Genomic DNA, 18,050 nt, shown 5'->3' on the forward strand with positions numbered 1-18,050 from the left:
GCCTCCTGTTTTCACAACTCACAGCTGAGTCAGTCGCCCTCTGCTGAAACAAGCTGCCTCACCCAACGTTATGCCACCTCCCTGGGGACAACCTACGTCCATTAGGAGGCTCAGAGGCTTGGCCCCTTGCCCCGATTTGGTACAGCTCTAAAGGACCACCCTTCTGTTGCAGAGAAGCCTCTGTTGCAAATACATCACAGATGAACCTTTCCTTCTGCCCACTTCTGCCTCCATCATCCCACACAGATGTTGTTCCTGAGGGTTCTTTCCAGTAAACATGCTCACGATTCTTGGAGTCTCAGAATCTGTTTCCTAGGAAACCTTGACATACAACATATACTGTCTACATTCCAAGGAACAATTATTATGACTATTTCCATTTTTATGAATGTCATCAATTTTATGGTGACCACCAAACTCCCATAACCTAGTGAATTTTCCCCGTTGACATTTGCCTTACCGTGTGATATGTACCTTCTTCTTCAAATGAAAGTAGTTCAAACGACCTCAAAACAGAGGAAATGCCCTGAGGGATCAGTATTTGTCATAGTTCCAGTGTTATACCCCATAATCATTTCCAAAACAAAGGGAAAAGGTAGCAACCCATGACTAGCCTCTGACCATCCAGTCAGGGTTCAGACTGTGACTGCAGAGATTATATTTGTCTCCTGGGGCTGCCATAAGAAATTACCAGAGACAAGGTGATTTCAGACAACAAGCATGTTTCCTCTCATGGCTATGGAGGCCAGAAGTCTGAAATTAAGCTTTTGACAGGGTTGATTCCTTAAGGAGGCCCTGAGGGAGAATTCGTTGCCTGCCTTTCTCCTAGTTTTTTCGGTGGCTAGTGACAAGCCTTGGCATTTCTTGGCTTGTAATACATCACCCCAATCTCTGCCGCTGGATCCACATGGAGTTTTCTTCTCTATGTAGCCTCTGTAAGTCCTCTTCTTTTTTTGTTTTTCATAAGGACACCAGGTCCATCCTAATCCAGCATGACTTCGTCTTAACTTATTACATGTACAAAGGCCCTATTTCCAACTAAAGTCACATTGCGTAGCTTCCCAGGTGGCTCAATGGTAAAGAACTCACCTGCCAATGAAGGGTACGCAAGAGGCAGAAGTTCAGTCCCTGGGTGTGGAGGATTTCCTGCAGTAGGAAATGACGACCTGTCCCCATATTGTTGCCTGGAAAATCCCGTGGACAGAAGAGCCTGGTGGGCCACATTCCATGGAGTTGCACAGACTGATCACCCACACACACATATACACTGAGGTTCTGGGCAGGCACGGAATTTGAGAGAGGATACTCTTCAGGCCACTACAAAGACCAAGTGCGGATGGAGACAAGATTTGCCTCTCTGTTGGTACCTTTATTTGTGCTGCGAGTGTTTTAATTAGCCTGCTCTTCATTTTGAAGAGAATACAGTGAGACAGTTGTGTGCAGTGGGCCACACCCAGTGACAGAAGGCTTCTCAAAGGCTTAATCAATTCGATAATTAGGAAGACCAACAGGGAATTGGTAAAGCAGCATGGGTAAACCCAGAGGAAGGATCATTACACAGACTCTGACCATTAACTTTTAGTTATACTGAGAAAGGAGCTTTGAGGGGGAGGAAGTAGATTTGTAGAGAGATTTTATTCACTTTTACATACTTCATTTTCCAAAGCAAGCTCTGATGAGGTTGTTGAGTTCAGACAATCAAATCATTAGAGGAAAAAGCCAAAAAGAATGCAGATATATTTAGTATGGTCCCACAAGGACTCCATATATCTCAGTCATAGATGGAGGTGCAGGCCTATCCTGTGAGTTCCAGAGAGCCCGGGAAAGACCAAGATGCCTCCATGAGGACCCCATGGTCTTGCTAAAAGCATCTTCTGCCTGTTATCCACTTTCCTCTCATTTTTCCCCTCAGCCCTCTTGATTATAAAATTAAGGAAGTTTTAATCCAGCAAATAATGGTGGGTAAAGAAGTTTCCCAGACTACACAGACATATAAAAGCACACTTAGGAAACATTTCTACATATGTCCATCATAAGATAGTTTTCTTTTTGCTGTTTAAGTAAGGTTTCAGGGAATCTTTATCTTTTGTGTGTTCTTTTTCCCTCTGAACTTTTCACCACTTGCCTCAATGAATTATCATCTTCTCTAAAAAACCCTGGAGCTTGGTTCCACCTTTAATGAACAGATATCTATAACACTGATCCCATACTTGGAACCAAGTTTGACCCAATGAAAGTCTCAGGAGGAGAAGATTTTTTTTTAAAAAAAGATTTGGATAATAAACCTCCCTTACTGCACTACCAGGGTTTGCCAGATGCTCCAGTGGTAGAGAATCTAGCTGCCAGTGCAGGAGATGCAAGAGACGCGGGTTCAATCCCGAGTCAGGAAGATCCCCTGGAGAAGGAAATGGCAACCCAATCCAGTATTCTTGCCTGGAGAATCCCATGGACAGAGGAGCCTGGTGGGCTGTGGTCCACAGGGTGGCAAAGAGCCGGACATGACTGAAGCAACCTAGCATGCATGTACACTCTGCCCTACCATGTATTGCTGAAACAAAGGGGAAGGGAAGGATTAAGGTGGAACCAGATAAAAATGGCAGATATTCGATTGGTTTTGATGAACAAAAGTTACATCTCAAGTGATCTGACTTAATATAAAAACTTAAACATCTAGTGTTTTGTTGGGCACTGTGCTAAAAGCCCTTATTCATATATTATCTTTTATAAGCCTCAAAGTAACCTTACAGGATTGATGTTTATAAATTCTAATTTCTGTTGACGAAGCTGAGGCAAAGCTAAGTAATTTGCCCAAGGTCCCATAAGATTTGGATTCAAGCCTGTTTCATATTTGGTAGTCATTTGGGCCTGAAGAAATCTTTCAAGACTTCATGATAAGATTATTCCCAAACACTGTTGTCGAAATTCTCAAAATTAGAAAGACTACTGTGCCCACAAACTTCAAGTGACATGGGAGGATTTTTACAAACTGTCAAGATGTCTGGGGTCTTTGGGATTGGTGATACAGTCAGTGCCTTGAAAGGTGCTGACAGGTCCCAGCACATGGATAGCAGCAGGCAGAAAGATGTTGGGGAGGATGAGAGAACCCCTTGAGAAGAAGATCACTTTAATTTTCACATTATCGATGGGTTTTATAGAAAAGTGGCCATGTTACTCACTAGCAGCTGTGCAGTCTTAGGCTGCTTTCATATTAATATAAGGGGACAAATAAACAGCAAGCTCTGCATTAGTAGCTTGGAGCCTGGTGGGCTGCCATCTGTGGGATCGCATAGAGTCGGACACGACTGACGCGACTTAGCAGCAGCAGCAGCAGAAAGAAAAGAAACTCCTAGGGCTATAGCTCTTATGTGCCTGTGTACGTGTGTGCTAAGTCACTTCAGTCACGTCCTACTCTTTACAACCCTATAGACTGTAGCCTGCCAGGCTCCTCTGTCCATGAGATTCTCCAGCCAAGAACACAGGAGTGGCTTGCCGTGCCCTGTTCCAGGGGATCTTCCCAACCCAGGGACTGAACCCACGTCTCTTATGTCTCCTGCATTGGCAGGCATGTTCTTTAGCACAAGTCTCACTTGGGAAGCCCTATAATGGACATATTCAAACGATTTTAGTTTCAAATGCACAAGATTGATTTAATATTTTTTTATAAACTATATTCCATTTAAAGTTATAAAATAGTGGTGGTATTTCCCTGTGCTGTACAGTAAGTCCTTGTCTGACTTATTTCACGAAGCCTAATATCTTCTCCATCTATCCATGTTGTTGCAAATGACAGAATTTATTCTTTTTTATGGCTCAGTAATATTCCATTGTTGTCTATGTGTATGTATATATATACATATTATATAAATATCACATCTTCTTTATCTCTTCATCTGTTGGTGGATACTTAGGTTGCTTCCATATGTTGGCTATTGTAAATTACACTGCTGTGAACATTGGGGTGCATGTATCTTTTCAATGTAGTGTTTTTGCCTTCTTCAAATATACCCAACAGTGGAATTGCTGGGGGCTTCCCTGGTAGCTCAGCTGGTAAAGAATTGCTGGATCATATACTAGTTTTATTTTTAACTTTTTGAACAGTCTTCATGCCGTTTTCCATAGTGACTGCACCAATTTACAGTTCTACTGACAGTGTACTATGGTTCCCTTTCACCACATTCTTGCCAACATTTGTTATTTGTAGACTTTCTGATGGTAGCTATTTTGACAGGTGTGAAGTGATATCTCATCGTGGCTTTGATTTGCATTTCTCTGACGTTTAGCACCGAGCATTTTCTTTTCTTTTTTTTTATGCCTACTGGCCATCTGTATATCTTCTTTGAAAAAATTTCTATTCAGGTCTTCTGATTGTTTTTTATATTGAGTTGTATGAGATATTTATATATTTTGGACATTAACCCCAATTTGTTTATTGTTTAGGTGCTAAGTCCTATCCAGCTGTTTGTGACCCCATGGAATACAGCACACCGGGCTTCCCTGTCTATCGCCGATTATAGCATATTATAGTCTGGTTGAGAAGCAGAGAAATGTCCTTCGGTTCAGTTCAGTTCAGTTCAGTCACTCAGTTGTGTCTGACTCTTTGAGACCCCATGAACCGCAGCACGCCAGGCCTCCCTGTCCATCACCAACTCCTGGAGTTTACCCAAATCATGTCCGTTGAGTGGGTGATGCCATCCAACCCTCTCATCCTCTGTCATCCCCTTCTCCTCCTGCTCTCAGTCTTTCCCAGCATCAGGGTATTTTCCAATGAGTCTGCTCTTCGTATCCTTTGGCCAAAGTATTGGAGCTTCAGCATCACTGGTCATCATTTGCAAATAGTTTCTCCCATTCAGTAGATTGTCTTTTCATTTTGTCAGTGGTTTCCTTTGCTGTGCAAAAGCTTTTAAGTTTAATTAGGTTTCATTTGTTTACTTTTGCTTTAGGAGGCAGATTCAAAAAAAATACTGCTATGATTTATATCAGAGTGTTCTACCTGTTCTCTTTCAGGAGATTTGTGATTTCGGGCCTTCAATTCATTTAACGTACATATTCATACATTTATTTGCAATTTCATGTATCCTCAGTATATTATGGAAATTTATACTCAGAATAGTGATCATGGGACATGGAGATAATGTTAAATTCCCTATAGTATATTATAGTCTGATTGAGAAGCAGAGAAATGGATGTTTATTTTAAGAGACTTCACTTACTAAAAACAAACAAACAAAAATCCCTAAAATAGCAAAGTCTTTATAGGGCTAATGTCCAACTTTTTGGAAAAAAATCCGTCATCCAGAATGACTCATTCCCTTAGAGATTTAGGTAGATTTTGCTGTATTTTAATTACATATATGTTTTCATAACCAGTCAGGTAAGCTCTTTCATTCAGAATTTTGTCCATGCTTTCCTTACTTATAATAGGCTGTGATTGATATAATAATCATCATGCCAGAAATTCATTTATTATGCTGGATCTATTAACATTTGATTCCTCATTAAGAATATTGCTGTGTCTGCACTTTTATTTTTTCTGCTGACGGCTAGTTTTCGCAGCACTTCTTGATTTAGTCTTATGATTGAAGTTTCAGAAATAAATGTTTTAATGTTCACGTGGTATGTATCACAGATGTGAACAATAGTTTAATTAATTGATATCACAGATGTGAACAATAGTTTAATAAAAAAGCACTGTAAGTTCCTGAGAAAGAAGAGGTTGTGGGTGTCCATTGGGGACGACTTGCAGCAGGTCTTGGTGAAGGCTGCACAGAGGCCCACTGAGTTCTGCACTTGTCAGTTTCCATCTGAGCATCTAGGTATAACTTTGTAAGCAGGTGTTGATAATCTCAGTCTTGACCAGGAAGGATGTGAAGGGGCTGATGAGAGTCTTGTTTCACAGAGGACCCTGCTTTCCTCTCTGGCCTCCTCTGTCCTGATCTACTCAGCACTTCCGAAGCTGGACCCACTGTGAATTTCTAGTAATTTCCCAAACAAGTTTCATGCCTCTATGCTTCTGCGTTCATGCGTTTCCTTCTGTCCGAATGCTCCGTCCTTCACAGTCATCCTCTGCAAAGTAAAGTCCTTCCCCAGAGAATTACTCAAATCCTCCTTCTCCCTCCACTCCTACCCCCATAACTCTGTGCATGCATTTAGCTCTGACATAGTCCTAGATGCCCCCAGTCCCATTGTCCGGAAGAAAGCTTTGCCAGGGCAAGCACCGTGCCTGTGTCATGCAGTACCCCCATGTGCCAGCAGGGGGCCTAACACATTTACCTTTTGTTTTGTTTTGTTTTCCTCACTGTGAAGCATATAGGCTCCGAGCTCCCTGACCAGGGATTGAACCCCTGCCCCTGCATTGGGAGTGCAGAGTCTTAACCCCTGGACCACTAGGGAAGTCCCACACACTTACCTTTTAAATTGAATTGAGCTATCAGCTGCATAACCAAGGTCACATCTTGCATTTATGACATAATGTGTTTTGGAAAGGATCAAAACACACAGAGATACCAAGATTCTGCTGATTTATATCTATCTGCTGTAGACTAAGCTTCTCTTTATAACTTTTTGCCACAACTTTTAGAGATTTACCATGTACTCAATTTGGAAAAGAAAAAGCAAATACTCATTTATCCATGAAATATTTATTGAACACACAGTCTTAGGTGCCAGGACAGGTTTACTCTATGTAGCACATAATGCTCACAGTCAGATCGGAGTCCCCAATAAAAGCAGAGGACTAAAATGAAAAAATGGGCAGGTGTCCCATCACTTCATGGGAAATAGATGGGGAAACAGTGGAAACAGTGTCAGACTTTATTTTTGGGGGCTCCAAAATCACTGCAGATGGTGACTGCAGCCATGAAATTAAAAGATGCTTACTCCTTGGAAGAAAAGTTATGACCAACCTAGATAGTATATTCAAAAGCAGAGACATTACTTTGCCGACTAAGGTCCGTCTAGTCATGGCTATGGTTTTTCCTGTGGTCATGTATGGATGTGAGAATTGGACTGTGAAGAAGGCTGAGCGCTGAAGAATTGATGCTTTTGAACTGTGGTGTTGGAGAAGACTCTTGAGAGTCCCTTGGACTGCAAGGAGATCCAACCAGTCCATTCTGAAGGAGATCAGCCCTGGGATTTCTTTGGAAGGAATGATGCTAAAGCTGAAACTCCAGTACTTTGGCCACCTCATGCAAAGAGTTGACTCATTGGAAAAGACTCTGATGCTGGGAGGGATTGGGGGCAGGAGGAGAAGGGGACAACAGAGAATGAGATGGCTGGATGGCATCACTGACTCGATGGAAGTGAGTCTGAGTGACCTCCGGGAGTTGGTGATGGACAGGGAGGCCTAGCATGCTGCGATTCATGGGGTTGCAAAGAGTCGGACACGACTGAGTGACTGAACTGAACTGAACACAGAAACAGTGTTGATAGGACACAGGTGGGAAATTTGGCACTGAGATCAGATTTTTCCCACCCTGGAAGCCCACAATAGAATTCTGTCTTGGAGGCTTACTGTCTTAATTAATTAATTTCAAGCCATTAACAGAACTTTTAAAAATATGGTATCTGCCTTTAGATAGCTTACTTTTGAGTTGAACATATTCTTTAATGGGACAGAAAACAATACTAAAGCAAAAAGGGCAGAATGGCATCATAATGATAATAGCTGACTTTTATCAAGTACTGTGAGATACACGTGTGTGTGTAAGTTGCTCAGTCATTCACACTCTTTGCAACCCTGTGGACTACAGCCCACCAGGCCCCTCCATCCATGGAATTCTCCAAGCAAGAATGCTGGAGTGGGTTGCCATTCCCTTTTCCAGTGTGTGAGTATGTGTCTGTGCTCAGTCGTGTCTGACTCTTTGCAACCCCATGGACTGTAACCTGCCAGGCTCCTCTGTCCATGGGATTCTCCAGACAAGAATACTGGAGTGGGTTGCCATTTCCTCCTCCAGGGGATCTTCCCAACCCAGGGATCGAACCCACGTCTGTTATTTCTCCTGCCTTGGCAGGCAAGTTCTTTACCACTGAGCCACCTGGGAAGCCCCATGCAGAAGGATAGTTAGCTCCGTTTTATAGCTGAGAGACTTGAGGCACAGAGGTTCAGTGACTTGAACCCAGGCGGTGGTTGCTAATGGTTGTTCTCTTAACCACTACATTATACTTCCTCTCAGTGGTTACAATAGGAAAAATAACTTACTCCTAATCATTGAGATAAAGTAGAGTGAGAAGGTGCCGGAATGGCCTGAAATGACTTGGGATGGCTTCTTGCAGATTGAGAGTTTTGAGCTGAATCATGTGCAAATAGTAGATGTTGGCAAGTAATCCGGGTAGATGAAATGGCCTGAACAAGAGCACAGGGTGGGCTGAAGCAAGATGGGAAGCCAGTTGATTTGACAGACACATTTGTCTCATACTTAGCAGCACTTTCTGAGGTCAGAAAGGATGGTCCCAGTTTTGAAATTAATACATGAAGTATATTGGTTAGGTTGCTTTTTGCACAGAGCTATGGAGAAAAGTACAGGTTGTAAAAAATCTAATTATGGCAATCATTTAATAGATAATCTATTTCAAGTTTTTGAAAAATACTACCAGGAATCAACTTTTACAGATAATCTGTTCAAAATCACCCCCTATTAACATGCCTGTGTACTGACCAACTCAGGGGCAAAGCATGATTATATCATATCTCAAAAAGAGATAATATCTTCATTTTGGCGGACCTAAGTACCTGTGAAAAAACAAGTGGCAAAATAACTGCTGTCATAATCTAGCCTATTTGCCCCCCAAATCAGTGCCACACAATTAAAATAGCAGTAAAACTGAGTTAAACTCTATATTTTACCATAGATATAAACCTTAAAATGTGTGTATATAAGTGTGTGTGTGCATATGTGCGTGTAGTGAGATTATGAACAGAGGTTGAACATAAAGACATTTTAACAAAGGACAAAATATTTCCTACGATATGAAAATTAAGCTTATGATAGGAATACCTTTGGAACTCCATGAGCAGCATACTGATTCTGTGAATTATGTTTTACTCCTTCACCTATTCCCACGTGTAATACCGTATTCTCTTTGAATTTTCTTCTAATGTAGTTTAACCCTGGTTTTGAGAGTGTCCATCAGCTTAATTTCTTTTATTAATATGAATTATTCTTCTAGCAAGTAAAGCTAGCTAATGGGTTTTTTCCTTTATCATTTCATGCAAGTGGTAAATAAGGAGAGAATATGATTTTTACTTTTGGTTTTCTCTCAAGTCTGAACAACAAAATTGGAGAATCTGTTTCTGAGATCTGGAATCTTGGCATTTGTTGATCCTATAGAATCAACATAGTTGATCAGGTGTGAGCCAGACCGTCAGCCTGACTTAAATCTATGTTCAGTAAATTAATTATATTTTACTAATGTGACTAAAAGCTAAATTTTATATCAATATAAATACTCATTAAACTGTGAATACCAACTTGTGCAAGCTGTTGAGAAAGACTCATTTTTATTTATAAATGGATTTGGATAAGAATAGCATTAAAAGTGTTCTAATAGGGAAATGTTAGGGTGATTAATGTGTACTTGTTTGCATTTTTAATCTTTCACTCATGTATCAGATTAGTATTTGTGCATACTGTCAGACTTTATCCTGTCCTTGTCCAAACACTTATTACCGCTGACAGGTATAACATATCCACATTAATCCTTAATTCCTTGATTCAATTTTCTAATTGCTTTTCTGGCATGCGATGGTGGCCATTTAGTAATATAGATGTATTCATCATATGTATAATAATGTGCTTTAAAAATTAGATGTGTCATTTGAAGTAGCTGAACAGGAGAAAATATTACTAAAGATTGGACATTTCAAATTTCACTGTACTTAGAGTAAGTGTTAGATATTGTTATGTCACACATTCTGAAGGTTGTCCATAAATCATAGTCACAGAATGTTAAAGAGACCCTAAAATCATCCAGCCTACTTGTTCATTTTCCACTTGGGAAAATAGGATTCAGTAATATGCCGAGGATCACACAACTAAATACTGACAGAACTGGTTCTAGAACTCAAGTGTTCTGAGCTCTGCTCAGAAATGGGGCAGAGACACACATATAATTTTTATATATGATATCTTAAGTTGATTCCTCCTATTAATAGTCAAGCTGAGAGAATGAGAGACTTCTTGACTTCTTAAGCTATGTTTTTTAACAGTATCATACAGTGGTGAAGAGTCAAGATACTATAATTAAACAGACCTGAACCTGCCACTTTCTAGCTCTGTCACCCTGAGAATATTGTCTGACTTCTCTGAATTTCAATTCATTCGTCTGTATAAAATAGAAAATAAGACAATAATCAAATATAGTGCTTAGCACAGCTCTTGGCTCCTGGTAAGTACTCAGTAAACGTTAGCTAATATTCTTTTTCAGTGGTTTATTTTATCCCGTTAATATTTCATAATTTCGATAGAAACTGAGTCATGCCCACCAGTTATCTCAGCATGTGATGATTCCATGTATTCTTTCATTTGCTAATTCACTTACCATGTGTAAAAATGCATTCTGTTAGATGCTGTGGGTGCTTAATCACTCAGTCATGTCCAGCTCTTTGCGAGCCCATGGACTGTAGCCCACCAGGCTCCTCTACCCATGCAATTTCCCAGGCAAGAATACTGAAATGAGTGGCCATTTCCTACTCCAGGGAATCTTCCTGACCCAGGGTTCTAACCTACATCTCCTGCATTGACAGGTGGATTCTTAACAACCGTGCCACTGGGAACCCTCCCCCCATCCCCCACTCCACCACCACCACCCCATTAGAGGTTTTAGGTAAGGCAAAAAAAAAGTCTAACTTGATATCTGCCTTGGAAAATCAGGAATCTAATAGAGACATACAACATGTACATCAATACCTATACTTTTACTAAAAGACTGGGAAAAAAATCTTACGATTGTTATAAGATTATAAATCTTATCGTATAAATCTTCTAAGATTGGGATCAATCTTTTACTATAAGATTGGAAAACAACTCTCCCCAAAAGGTAACACAGGCACTGTGCTTACGCTTTTCAAAGAGAGGAAGTGAGTACAAGGTCAATAGACATGAATAAGAAACTGGACTTGCCCTCAAGGAGCTTGTTCCAGTGGGAAGACAGTACACTTGCTCAAGTGTCATTTGAAAAATGAAAAGCACCGTAACAATTAAAGAACTAAGGAGGGAGAGACTACATACCTCAGACCAGAGGAAACTTCATGCATGAGTTGTCTCTGAGGGATGTATAATTTTAGGAAAGTTAGAGATCTACAGGAAGGATCTCCTGGACAGTAGGAATATTATGAATGAAGAAGGAACAGATTCTGGAAACCGTGGGTGCGAATATTGAAGAGTAAGCACTTACATTGACTAAAACATGACGCTTATGCAGAATAAAAGATGAAGTTTGGTGAATGGGTAGACACAAGAGCCTGGCAACTCTGAAGTGACATCTTGAATTCCATTTTACGGAGTGGTGGCTCTCAGCCCATTTTAACACATAGACTTTCTTTGTGGCAGCAAAATTTTTGAGGGTGAATGTTTTAAATAAATCTTGTACTTTCCAGTTCACTGTGGTGCCCATTACTTTTAACTGTCTTACTCTACAGGTTAAGACAGTCTGCTTACCTATCACAGGCAGTGTGCATAATGGTTAGGCATACAAGGTGAGAAGATAGCTATATTTTTCCAAATCCTGGCTTGTTCACCTGTTAGGTCTGCAACCTTAGTTATGTTACATAAACTCTTTGAGCTTCAGTGTCACAATTTATGAAATGGGAATAGCCCCTACCTCTTGGAATAGGATTAAACCCATGTAAACGTTTGGCATAGCATAAGGCATATTGTAAGCACTTAATAAATGTGAGCTGTTCCTTGAAGTAATTTGAGTTGGCAAGCCCTGCTTTGGTAGTATTAAAAGTTTTGTTTTCGTTTTCTGTTTTATTTTTTTAAAGAAATATAGTTGATTTACAGTGTTTCGGGTGTACAGTAAAGTGATTCAGTTACATATGCGTGCATGCTCAGTCATGTCTGACTCTTTGCAACCCCATGGACTGTAGTCCGCCAGGTTCCTCTGTCCATGGGATTCTCCAGGCAAGAATACTGGAGTGGGTAGCCACTTCCTACTCCATCAGCTACATATAATTCTCTCAAATCCTCAGCTTCTGGGGTTAGTTTCCAGTGATGGGCTTCAGTGTGATTTCTATAAGTCACCCACTTCCTCCTTCACTCACTCTTTGAAAAGCAAACACTGGAGGAAGGAGCAAGCAGCCGGCTTTTGCCCACTGAAGTCTTCTAAACACCCAGGGGTTCTTGTAGCAGCAGTTTTCCAGGACAGACCCCAGGTTCACAAGGTGGTTTCCGTTTCAGAATATATTACTGGAAGTTTTAAGAACTGTAATCTTGAAAATCCTTATGATTTCAGAAGCTTCTCTGGTAACTTGCTGGTCTTTGATAGCTCAAAAACAGGAAGAGTTTTAGAATTGCTCCAAAAAAAAAAAAAAAAGGCAAGAACTTAAAGATATGAGTACAGTAGTTTCAGAAGTAACTGCTGTGAACAAAACAAGTCTTTTGTAAAAGCTCCGCGTGCTTAATAAACAAGGACTGCTAATTACGTAACTGTCAGTGATGTTTTCTGGCATGGTCTAACGCCTGGTTCTTTCGGTACAACAAATATGAAAATGCCTAGAAGTAAATCACAGTTGCTGGGTGCTGTGGGCAAACAAACCCATGCCTTATCTCTTTCAAAGGCAGTCATGGAAAATGTATGATAAGTTGCACAGTTCAGTGAACATGTTATGTCATTGTGAAATGATTTTGATGCATGGCTATGTATTTATTGCTAAACAACTGACAAACCTCAAGGTATCAGAAATATCATTCAGAGGGGTTTGCTATTTTCTGGTGCAAAACCCAAGTGCTATAAAGTGTTTTTCTTTTTTGTTTAAAATACTTTATTGAAAGTAATATTTGCCACAAAGTCTTTGGAAATAATTTTTTAAATTATATGAATTCCTGCCAGAAGTGTCAAAGAGCTGTGCTAGTCACTAATATTTTAAACATAATGAATAATTCATGTTTTTGCTAATATCCTTTAATGAAAATATTATAGCTAAAAAGAGAGAAAGTTGTAAGCCAATTTGATTTTAAAATAGGATTATAATCTTCTTTCATATAGCCTATCAATATAATGAAATTTCTGAATGTTTTCTATGCAATAGCGGTAAAATTAAGAGTGAGAGAATTATTTTAAAGAAGATTCTACAGAAGTGGCCTCTATGCAAATAATTACTTTCCCACGGTCAGGATATTTTATTACACTGTCTTTTATCTGTTGCTGACTCTCTGAAGTTTTAAAGTATTAAATAATTAAGTCATTTTCTATTTGAAATTTACAGGGGGTTTTTGCTTTTTGTTTATTTTTTTTACTAATTTTTCTCTCAGTTGGTGCTTTCAGTCTTGGTGTCTGATGTTTAAAACCTTTTCTTCTAGTGCTTAAAAGCAGCAGAAATGTAGGCTGACAACACAGAATATGCACAAGGCATATTGTAAGCACTTAATAAATGTTCGCTATTTATCAGTTGATGTAGCCTCAAATTGTTTCTTGTTTTTATAAATCTTGTAAACCAAGAAGCACTGTTTCTCAACTGGTTGTTTTGTGTGTGTGTGTGTGTGTGTGTGTGTGTTATAATTGTGAAATCATTCTTAGTTTTATAACCAAGTGTTTAAGCGTGGCTTTGGATATTTTGAGTAGTAGTGCTACTGAGTACTTAGGGCTTCCCTGGTGGCTCAGATGGTAAAGAATCCACCTGCAATGTTGGAGACACGAACTCGATCCCTGGATCAGGAAGATCCCCTGGAGGAGGGAAAGGCAACCCACTCCAGTATTCTTACTTGTGGAATTCCCTGGAGAGAGCCTGGCAGGCTACAGTCCATGAGGTTGCAAAGAGTCGGACACGAGTGACTGAATAACACTTTCACTTTTTCACTTTCATTGAGTGCTTAAGAACAAAATAGCAAAGAAACCCTTGCCTGATGGTGGAAATGATGAATTATTTCTTAGGTATATTAAAAGGGACTTGAGTATTTCTAATATATCACCATCATTTAAACATGAATTCATTCTATCTTCTCTTAGTATATTTTAACCAATTGACCTTTACATATACTTTGCATTTATTAAATTAGGATAAATTTCAGGAGCCTAGAAATATGGTTCAAAACATTCATAGTATTTTTCTGTTATCCTTGGAATATGACAAGCCTATTCTCTAAATATTTGCATCATCGAAGAATATCTGTGTACTTATGCTGATTTTGGCTTAACATTTTCAAAAATAAGTCTGTTAAATTAAATATAAGCTTAAGGGGAAAACCATAGACATGTAACTTGATACAGGGATTGCAACATGGCTTACAGCATTTTCTTGGAAGAGTTTTATGCCCTTTTCTTCTATTACCATGACCACTTTCACCTTTATATAGAAAATTCCCAAAATATATCTGTATGAGGATAATTTTAAAACATGAGATTTATATCACTATAAAGGGGAAATCCTTTATAACCACATAAAACCGTTGTCACCAGAAATTTCAGTCTAAGTTTTACATGAAAAGGGACATATTTTATCTTTAATGCCTCGTTAAACTTTCTGGAACTGGCAGTATTCTAAAATATTCTAGGTGGATGAATACATATGTCTGTGTTTCTTCTGAGCAATTCAAATATCAGTTTAAAATAAAAGACTAAACAAGGTATTTGTGCTGAAAACGAAAGCAGTGGTATTTTTTCTTCTATTTAATTTTGCCTTTATGTACAGATGTTACTTTGATAAGTCAACCATGTCTTACCTGCACTTTTAAAGTGGAATAGCTAAGACTAAACAAATCATTTATTCTAAAAATTAAAGTAGTGGTACTTTTTCTTCTATTTAATTTTGCCTTAATGTGTAGATGTTTCTTTGATAAGTCAAGCATGTCCCACATGCACTTTTTGAGGGAAATAGCCAAAATCCGCATTCCTCAGGTAAAATGACATTCCTGTTGTTTCAAAGGTGGCATTGTACTTAAACTTAAATTCAGTATGTGCTTTTGTTCATATGTGTGTGCATGGATTGTATGTGTTCACACATGTGCACTTACACATGTGTTTATGTTTATGTGTGTGGGTGCATGAATTTTCCTACATTCGTAATACGATAAACTGCATTGTGTTGCAAAGAACATCGACTCAGGAGACAGCCTACCTGTGTTTAAATCTCAGCCCTGCTACTTTCTGGTTGTGTAAATTTAAGCAAGTTTTTTAAATCTCTTGCTTCAGTGTTCTTATCTTATCCAGTTGTAAGATTTAAATAAATTAATACATAGAGAGCACTTTGAACACCTAATCCATAGTAAGTACTTAATAAAGGACTAGTATCATGTGTAATCATTTTCATGTGTTCTTTTATTTTATATCTAAAGTTATAGCATATTAAAAAGCAGAGACATTACTTTGCCAACAAAGGTCCATCTAGTCAAAGCTATGGTTTTTCTAGTAGTCATGTACGGATGTGAGAGTTGGACTATAAAGAAAGCTGAGCGCCAAAGAATTGATGCTTTTGAACTTTGGTGTTGGAGAAGACTCTTGAGAGTCCCTTGGACTGCAACGAGATACAACCAGTCCATCCTAAAGGAAATCTTTCCTGAACATTCATTGGAAGGACTGATGCTGAAGCTGAAACTCCAATACTTTGGCCACCTGATATGAAGAACTGACTCATTGGAAAAGACCCTGATGCTGGGAAAGATTGAAGGCGAGAGGAGAAGGGGACAACAGAGGATGAGATGGTTGGATGGCGTCACTGACTCAATGGACAAGAGTTTGAGTAAACTCCAGGAGTTGGTGATGGACAAGGAGGCCTGGCGTGTTGCAGTCCATGGGGTTGCAAAGACTGAGTGACTGAACTGAACTGAAAGTTATATTATTTAATACAAATGCATTGGTGGGGACCTCCCTGGTGGTCTGATGGTTTACAATCCACCTACCAGTGCAGGGGACATGAATTCCATCCCTGATCCAGGAAGATTCCACTTACCATGGGGCAGCACTGGCTTAGTGATGCCAGCAATGAGAAGCCACCACAATGAGAAGCCCTCATACTACAACTAGAGTAGCCCCTACTTGCCACAACTAGAGGAAGCCCATGAGCAGCAACGAAGACCCAGGGTAGCCCAAATTACAGTTAATTAATTAATTAAAAAATATATTGATGGGTGATTATTACATATGTATTTCACTGAAATGATATTAAAGATGTGTCTTTCTCTATGTCAATTATGTCTCAATAAAACTGGGAAAATATTTTTAAAGATATAATATTTTGGATTGTGATAATTTGATTAAATAAACTGTTTTATCATTGGTGAGAAGAAGCAATTGTGAAAAAGCAACAGAAGTTACACAACTTCATGGCTCACAGACTATATATCAAATATCAGATATATTGAAATACATTGATTTATTTAGATGTAAGCCTGTTGACCTCTACAGTGTGCCAGGATTTAGTGTTAAACGACACAAGGTACTGTGTGATCCAGTAATCATGCTCCTGAATATTTACCCACAGGAGTTGAGAATTTATGTCCACACAAAAGCTTGCTCATGGATGTTTTGGGCAGCTTTATTCATCATTGCCAAAGTTTGGAAGCAATCAAGATGTCCTTCAGTAGTTGAATAGGTAAATAAAGTATAATACATCAAGACAATGGGATATTATGGAGCGCTAAAGATTGAAAAGACACAGACAAACATTAACTGTGTATTTTTAAGTGAAATAAGTCAATATGAAACAGCTAAATACTGCATGATTTCAACTATGTGATATGACATTTTGGAAAAGGCAAACCTATGGAGACAATAAAAAGATCAGTAATTTCCTGGAGTTGCAGTGAGAGCACAGAGGATTTTGAGGGCAGTTAAGCTTCTCTGCGGGCTTCCCTCGTGGCTCAGCAGTAAAGAATCTGCCTGCAGTGCAGGAGACACAGCTTTGATCCCTGGGTTGGGAAGATGCCCTGGAGGAGGGCATGGCACCCCACTCAAGCAAGTATTCTTACCTGATGAATTCCACGGACAGAGGAGCCTAACGGGCTACAGTCCACGGGATCGCTAAGAGTCAGACAAGACTGAAGCAACTGAGCACACAAAACTATTCTATATGATACTGTAGTGATGAATACATGTCATTGTATGTCTGTCCAAGCCCATGGAATATACAACACCAAGAGTGAACTCTAATGTAAACTGTGGACTCTGGTTGCTAGAGATGCGTCGTTCTAGGTTCATCAGTTTTTGCAAATGTGCTACTCTAGTGGGGATGTTAATAATCAGGGAGGCTGTGCATGGGGGCAGTGGGTTTATGGAAAATATCTATCAGTTCAGTTGCTCAGTCGTGTCTGACTCTTTACGACCACATGAATTGCAGCACGCGAGGCCTCCCTGTGCATCACCATGTCTCAGAGTCCACCCAAACCCATGTTCATTGTGTTGGTGATGCCATCCAACCACCTCGTCCTCTGTCGTCCCCTTCTTCTCCTGCCCTCAATCTTTCCCAGCATCAGGGTCTTTTCAAATGAGTCAGCTCTCCACATCAGGTGGCCAAAGTATTGGAGTTTCAGCTTCAACATCATTCCCTCCAATAAACACCCAGGACTGATCTCCTTTAGGATGGGCTGGTTGTATCTTGTTGCAGTCCAAGGGACTCTCAAGAGTCTTCTCCAACACCACAGTTCAAAAGCATCAATTCTTCGGCACTCAGCTTTCATTATAGTCCAACTCTCACATCCATACATGACTACTGGAAAAACCACAGCCTTGACTAGACAGACCTTTGTTGGCAAAGTAATGTCTCTGCTTTTTAATATACTGTCTAGATTGGTCATAACTTTCCTTCCAAGGAGTAAGCGTCTTTTAATTTCATGGCTGCAGTCACCATCTGCAGTGATTTTGGAGCCCAGAAAAAGAAAGTTCAGCCACTGTTTCCACTG

General features: G+C 39.6%; 1 protein-coding gene across 1 annotated transcript in view; it reads left to right on the forward strand.

Moving 5' to 3' along the window:
* Positions 1 to 18,050, forward strand: part of ATRNL1 (attractin like 1) — a 795,857-nt gene that overhangs the window by 650,641 nt on the left and 127,166 nt on the right. The gene's annotated exons all lie outside the window — the stretch shown is intronic.

The sequence above is a fragment of the Budorcas taxicolor genome, chromosome 23, assembly GCF_023091745.1.
Source record: "Budorcas taxicolor isolate Tak-1 chromosome 23, Takin1.1, whole genome shotgun sequence".
Lineage (NCBI taxonomy): Eukaryota > Metazoa > Chordata > Mammalia > Artiodactyla > Bovidae > Budorcas > Budorcas taxicolor.